This window comes from Babylonia areolata, chromosome 6 (genome assembly GCF_041734735.1).
Source record: "Babylonia areolata isolate BAREFJ2019XMU chromosome 6, ASM4173473v1, whole genome shotgun sequence".
NCBI lineage: Eukaryota > Metazoa > Mollusca > Gastropoda > Neogastropoda > Buccinidae > Babylonia > Babylonia areolata.
This window is the reverse complement of record NC_134881.1, coordinates 35,768,410-35,775,909: the sequence shown is the minus strand read 5'-3', so window position 1 is coordinate 35,775,909 and position 7,500 is coordinate 35,768,410. Positions and strand designations below refer to the sequence as shown.

The following is a 7,500-nucleotide window of genomic DNA, read 5'->3' as shown; positions in this document are numbered from 1 at the left end:
AGCTGATCAAGGCCAGTTAGACTGAACTGTACAATCACAACAACAACAACAACAGAAGCAGCAGCAACAACAACAAAAACAACCCCCATCACATAGGATTCCCACCACATACCTTCCTAACCCCTTGCGGCATCCATCCCCAGATATAGACAGACAAGCTGCTCGACTAATAACGACACACACATACGAAAAAAAAAAATCAATAAATTTAAAAAAAATCACTCTACCTGAATATGCATCCGCCGATGAGCGACGATCCTTGACAAATGACGACGATGACGATGACGAGGAGGCAGCACGAGGGTTTCACTCACTCACTCACTCACCCACTCCACCTCCTCTGGTGGGTCCCCCGTGAGGTCGGCAACAGCTGTGGAGGCCGCGACACACGCCGTCACTCCCCACACCCCCCCTCCCCTTGCCCCTCCCCTCCTCTCCTCCCGTCAGCGGAATGTAGGTCCCTTCTTTTGTCTGCGGGCTCTACCTTCCTCCTCCTCCTCCTCTTCCTCCTCCTCCTCCTCTTCCTCCTCCTCCTCTCACCATCACCACTGGCACAGGTTGGCAGTCCGGCCTTGACAGGAGAAGAAATCAAGGAAGGAAGGAAGGAGGGAGGGAGAAACGGTAAAGAAATAATTATGATAAACAAATCGACGACTTGACTTTGACGAACGAAGCAGCGAGCACAACTACTACACTACACCACACCACACCACACACTACTTCAACACTGATTTCTACTCCTCCGCCGCCCGGGTCTCGCTGTGCTGGTAGTGGTGATGATGATGATGATGATGATGATGATGGTGGTGGTGGTGGTGGTGGTGGTGATACAGTTGTCTCTCTTGGAGTTGGGACCGGGTCAAGGCTGTGAACACACACGTCTGTTGTTGTGACAAAAGGCCTGACGGAGAGAGAGAGAAAGAGAGAGTGAGGGAGAGACGGACAGAGAGAGAGAGAGAGAGAGAGAGAGAGAGGGAGGGGTGGCGGGGTTAGGAAGAGGACCCAGATCCTTCGGCCTCTGATCACCCAGCAGATCTGTTCCCCAATAATCGATCGGCCAGCACCACTGACGCTGCGTGCGCCACGCTACAGGGTAGAGGGGGAGGAGGAGGAAGAGGAGGAGGAAGAGGAGGAGGAGGAGAGCCGTGAGTCGCCACCACGGAAAGAGAGAGAGAGTGTGTGTGTGTGTGCGCGCGTCAGTGTGCCGTGGGAGAGAGAGGGAGAGAGAGAGAGAGAGAGAGAGAGAGAGAGAGAGAGAGAGAAGGGTTTGGAGAGCGAGAGAGAGAGAGAGAGAGAGAGAGAGAGAGAGAGAGAGTATGTGTGTGTGTGTTCGTTCTTTCGTTTAGCGTCTTTTCACTATCAGTGTGTGTGTGAGTGTGTGTGTGTGCGCGCGCGCGTCAGTGTGTCGGAGAGAAAGAGAGCCGGCCGAGAAAGAGAGAGAGAGAGAGAGAGAGTGTGTGTGTATGTGTGTGTGTGTGTGTGTGTGTGTGTGTGTGTGTGTGTGTGTGTGTGAGAGAGAGAGAGAGAGAGAGTATGTAAACTAGAAAGAGAGTGTGTGTGTGTATTATGTGCGTCTGTGTGCGTGCGAGAGAGAGAGTGTGTGTGTGTACTGCGTGTGTCAGAGGCAGCCTGTGTGTGTGTGTGTGTGTGTGTGTGTGTGAGGAGAGAGAGAGAGGGGGGGAGAGAGAGAGAGAGGGTGTATGTGTGTGTCTGTGTGTGTGTGTATGTGTGTGTGTCAGACAGAATGTATGTGTGTGTGTGTGTGAGAGAGAGAGAGGGGGGGGGGAAAGAGAGAGAGAGTGTGTGTATGTGTGAGAGAGAGAGAGGTATTGTGGAAAGAGAGAGAATGTGTGTGTGTGTGTGTGTGTGTGTGTGTGTGTGAGAGAGAGAGAGAGAGAGAGAGAGAGAGAGAGAGAGAGAGAGAGAGAGAGAGAGAGAGAGATGGAACGCACACACACACAACTCCGGTGTGGAGTCTGACAGAACAGTACAGCAGACACTATAAGCTATTGTATAACCCACCAACCCACCTTTCTTCCAGTCCTCACCTCACTGACTTCTTCGCCACAGACACTGAACACACTGACAACACCATCGTCAACATCAAGTGCACACGTCCGTGTTAGTCTCTGCTCCTGTGTAGTGATGATGATGATGATGATGGTGTGTGTGTGTGTGTGTGTGTGTGTGTGTGTGTGTGTGTGTGTGTGTGTGTGTGTGTGTTGTTGTTGTTGTGGTGGTGGTGGTGGTGGTGGTGGTGGTGGTGTGTGTGTGTGTGTGTGTGTGTGTGTGTGTGTTGTGAGTGCGTGCGTGTGTTTGTGTTGTGCGCACGGTGTGCCCCCCACAACCCCGAACCCCTCCCCACCTTCCACTACCCCACTTTCCTTCTTCGATATGTGTATGTGTGTGTGTGGAGGGGGGATCGGGAAGGTGGTGGTGGTGGTGGTGGGGGGGGGGGTCACCTGTTCGTGTTTGAGGGGTAGGACAGAGGGAATGAGGGTGGACGGTCAGTGGAAAGGGGGGGAGTAGGGTTGAGGGTGGCAAAAGCCGTGGTCAAACACCACACCGTTCTGTTGCCGCACTACCGACTACCACCACCACCACCACCACCACCATTTCTACAGCTACTACTACTACTACTACAACTACTACAACCCCACAGGCAGCTGGCCACACCGGGCGGTCCGCGCATGCGCATTCGAAGAAGCACAGCAGGGTGAAATAGAGGAGGAAGAGGAGGAGGAAGAGGAGGCTACTTGGATGGGAGGGAGGGGGAGAGGAGGGGGGAGGCGCAGAGTAGGGGGGGGAGGTGTGTAAGTTTGGGCGGGGGGGGGGGGGGGCGTGAGGGGAGCGGGAGGGGTGCGGGGGGGGGGGGGGGGGGGGGGGGGGGTGGGGGGGGGGGGGGGGGGGGGGGGGCTTGTCGGCTGGCACCAGCCCAGTTTGCACTGAACTACGAGACAGAGAATGCTGCGCGAGTCAGAGTTTGGAGACAAAAGTTCGCGCGCGTGAGCAAGGATCGAGAGAGAGAGAGAGAGGAGAGAGAGAGAGAAAGGGCGAGGAGGGATGGGGGTTGGGGGCGAGGGGCGAGAGGGGGGGTGGGGGGTAGTTTGCGAAAAGGAGGGAGGTATGGTTGTGTAGGGAGAGGGGGGAGGGGGGCTGGCTGACTGGCATCGATCCGCAGCTAGCAGAAACCGGGAGGGAGACAGTGTAGCAGGGGGGTGGGGTTGGGGTGGGGAGGGTGGATGAGGGGGGGGTGGATGGGGGGAGAGGAAGGGGTTAGGTGGGGGGGGGGGGAGGGAGAGAGCTTTCCATTCGCCGTGTTGCTGTTACGTTTTGCAACGGGGTGCTCGTGCAAAAGGCAAGGCCGCTCAACTGATGTTGGAGAAAACTGAACGACTGGTCACTGAGAGTGAGAGACACACCGGGGGTGGGTGGGGGATGGGGGGTGGACCTGTGTGCGTGTGGACTGACTGCACCAGTTCACTCACCGTTGGCTAATAATCTTGCAGGGAAGCCGGCGTTTTCTCTCTTTCTCTCTCTGTGCGTGCTCTCAGTTGCATGTTTTTGTTGTGTCTGTTTTTGTCCTTTTTATTTTCAGTACCAAATAGCATCGCTATAATTCTAACGAAACTCTTCCATGCTTTGGGCTTTAACTGCTTTACCTGCCTTGCACTCAATTTTACCTGGACAAAAACAATTATCACTGGCTGAACTGACTTGTAGAGTAAGAAATGTATGTTTAAGACTGAGCTACGAGATCGCCATTTTACAAACTCCATTGTAAAAAACGACAACAGCAAAAACCAACAGCAACAATAACTCAGTAAAACAAGCAAACAAATACTTGAATGTAAACCAGAGCACAAATGTAACAACTCTCTTTCATAACTATTTTTAAAACCTACGTGTTTGTTTGAACTGAATATGGATTCAGTGAAGTAAACTCAGTCGCAGTATTGTTTGTTTGATTTAGTTATGTGTTTCCGTAAGCATTCAATTGACTGTCGATATGAAAAATATCAGTAACCACATTTGATATAATACAGAATGTTTAAAAGCACACACGAAGTTGGCGAAACCGAATTTAATGCTGAATATGGACCGACACCTCAGTGAAATATTCGACGGATCAATTTAGATTTAGACATAGATACATATGATAGTAACATGATTGTGGGAACATGTTTGGCGTATCCATAATGTTTTCTTTGTGTCCTCCCCAGAAGTGCAGTGTCAACTAAATCACAGTGTGTCAGTGGACGGAACTGGTTTCTCTTATTTTAAAGCCATGTTTGGTGTTGACAGACAAAGCATTTCAATCGAAAATGAAATTGTTGAAGTGTGATGTGATTTTATGTCTATGTATATGCATGCACACAAGACGCATTGGGTTATGATGCTGGTCAGGCATTTGCTTTGCAGGTGTAGTGTAGCGTATATGGATTTGTCCGAACGCTGTGACGCCTCCTCGAGAAACTGAAACTGAAACTAAAACAATATGTTTATGTACACCACGCCGAACGTTTGTAGACCTATCTAGGCAACACGCTGTCCAGGTCAGCCACGACAGACGAAGAAGTCCGCCTTCCCATCACCCTCGCTAGCGCAGCCTTTGGCAGACACCAAGCAAAATGTGTGGATCCGTCAGGACTTTGCATCTTCTTCATCTTCTTCCGGGTTCCCAGGCCATGTTCAGACGGGCAGTCCAAAGTAGGTTACGAAGTCCGCAGTCCCCTGGAGCTCTGTAGCCGTTCCCCACAACATGTCCTGGAGCGCTGCGGGACTGGGCCAGATATGGCGCCTCAGCTCTTCGTGTAGAGGGCAGTCTTGCAGGACATGGGCTGGAGTTTGAGGAGCGGTGTCACACGGACATTGGTCTGCGTGGGAAATTTTCAGTTCGTAGAGATGTGAGAGGAGCTGGCAGTGGCCTGTGCGCAGTCTGAGGATGATGAGTTGCTGAGCTCGACCCAGTTGATGGATGCTGTCCTCTGCTCCCAGATGTAGCCGTTCTCGCCAGCTGAAGTGGCTGTGCAGGATGGTCTTTGCCTCCCCAAAGCTAAGGGGGTGGGCAGATTGAGTGAGCCTGGTTCCTTCTTTTCAGAGCTTGTCTGCCTGTTCATTTCCTGCAATGCCGCAATGAGAGGGGAAACTTGGTATCAAAACTGAACAAAAGGTCTGCCGAGCAGTCGTTCTGCCCAGCCGTCACTGCTGTATGCCTCATAGACCTGTCCACTCCAGGCATGCAAAACAACTAATCTCATACTATCTGCAGTGCCCGAGGAAAATTCTTCACAGCAGCTGGCAAGATCACATCCCTAACTCACAGATCCTGAAAGATCTGGGATGGAAAGCATTCACGCACTACAGATGAGGTACCACATCCAGTGGACCGGACATGCCATCTGCTTGACTGACGAGAACCTCCCCAAGAGACGTCTTACTGAGAGCTATGTGCAGGAAAGCGGTCCCATGGGGCCAGAAGAAGCGCTAGAAAGACTCCCTGATGACCTCCCTCAAGCGCCGCCACATTGACCCAAACACATGGGAAGCTCTTGCCTCTCATCGCTCAGCATGGCGCAGCCGGTGTAACGTCCGAAATCGTCCCCTCCTTTTGTAGTTCCCCCGGGGAATGCATCATTGTCCAAAATTGTTCCGCGGGGGACTAGTCATTGTCCTAAACTGTCCCCCAATAGGACGTTCTGGGACGTCTCCCCCTCACTCCTCCCCATGCCCCCTCCCTCCCCCCATGCTGTTTCGGTCACCAACCCACATTATTCGAAAATATGCCCAGTGCGTCCCGCTCCCCGAGGCGTTTAGACATTTTTTTAAAAAATAAATATTCTGAGACATTCCGTGCATATTTTGACATGTGTGTGTGCCTCGAGGCAGGTTTTCACTGCTGACCACTACTGCATGGCCATTGCTGACAACTGCAGTGCTGTCGACCATTATCCAGAAGTGTTCAGATTGCATTATTTTGTTATGTTTGTGCATTATGATGTCTTGGCAGTTTTTTGACCGACGCCTGACCATTGCTGATCGCTGTGTTCGAATGGCATCAGTATGTGATGACTGGGAAGGGGAGCGTGTCGATTCTCCCCGGGGAGCCCGTGTCGATACTCCCCGGGGAGTATCGACACGGGGGAGTATCGGGCTGACTCCGTTGGGAAGTATAAGGACTCAGTTTTCGACAGGATAAAGATAAGATACTTTATTATCTCCAACTAGAGAAATTTGGTCAGGTGCATTATCACAACATACACAAGTAAACAACATGGGGACCATAACTGTAAAAGTCAACAGCAGCTTTTACGAATATAACGAAGACACAAATGTAAAAATATCACATACACCGTTTCATACATTCATCCTCACATTGCAGGTAATAACTAGTATTGATCGTTGTGGTCTGGTGTGATATAAGGTGTGATAATGTGATATCCCTCCATGTGTGTGTGTGTGTGTGTGTGTGTGTGTGTGTGTGTGTGTGTCCCTCTCTCTCTCTCTCTCTCCCACACACACGTCCCGCCTTGGACCTAGCTAATTAGCAAATGCTAAGACGGTTGATGTGTCATTCACGATCATGTATTGATCAACATGCAATGAAGTGGTCTTTAATCCAAGCAATGGAGTGATACAGAACACCTGGAATGTAAAAAACAAACAAACAACAACAACAACAAAACAAAAACAAAAATAAGCCTCTGTGTGTGTGTGTGTGTGTGTGTGTGTGTGTGTGTGTGTGTGCGTGTGTGCGTGTGCGCGCGCGCGCGAGTTACTTTGCAATATTATTTAACATGTAAACAATACTGATCGGAATGATTGTGGAGGTGAATGCCAGTCCCAGCGACATGTCAGTGTCAGTGATAACCCCCTCTACCCTCCCCCATCCCCGCCCCGACAGTTGCACCGCCTATATCGACAACATATCGAACCAGTGTCGTTGTGACGGAATTTGTCTTCCCCGCCATTATACAAAACGATCAGCAAGACAGCGTTCGAACACAACACACAGCCAGAGTCTGTTTCTATAGATCAAAGATGGCGGAAGCGTCCGGTTGCCGGGTGTGATGCGCGCGCAAGTTTTCACAACCCATTGTGGCTCAGGCCGACAGGTAGGCAGTACACTGTTCAAGTTCGAGTTCTATACTGCCTCCTCCTCCTCCTCCGGCTGTCCTGTGTGAAGTGTCCGTGCCGTGACCACGTGAGTGAAAGCATGAGAGACGCACGTTGATTGGGAGTTTTTCAAACTGGTTGTTCAGTAATTAAACGGGTCCGGGGTTCATGCTCTGTGTTTGACCCTTTGACCCCAGTCTGCTCACTGATGTCCGATGGATAACCTGTCGACCAAGTCGCGAGACACTGACAGGAGAGGTAGAGAGAGAGGTGGGGGGGTGGGGGTGCCTGGGGGGGGGGGGGGGGGGAGGGGGTTGAGGGGGCGGGGCCGGGGGTGAGGGGGTGAGGGGGGGATGGTTAGGCTGGAGATGGATGAAGAGGAGC

General features: G+C 51.6%; 1 protein-coding gene across 1 annotated transcript in view; it reads right to left on the bottom strand.

Annotated features, from left to right (window-relative positions):
• Positions 1-402, bottom strand: part of LOC143282970 (monocarboxylate transporter 2-like) — a 125,043-nt gene extending 124,641 nt beyond the window's left edge. The window contains exon 1 of the mRNA XM_076588898.1: positions 228-402. The gene's annotated coding sequence lies outside the window, so the exon portion shown is untranslated. The remainder of the gene's footprint in view (positions 1-227) is intronic.
• Positions 403-7,500: the final 7,098 nt, after the last annotated feature.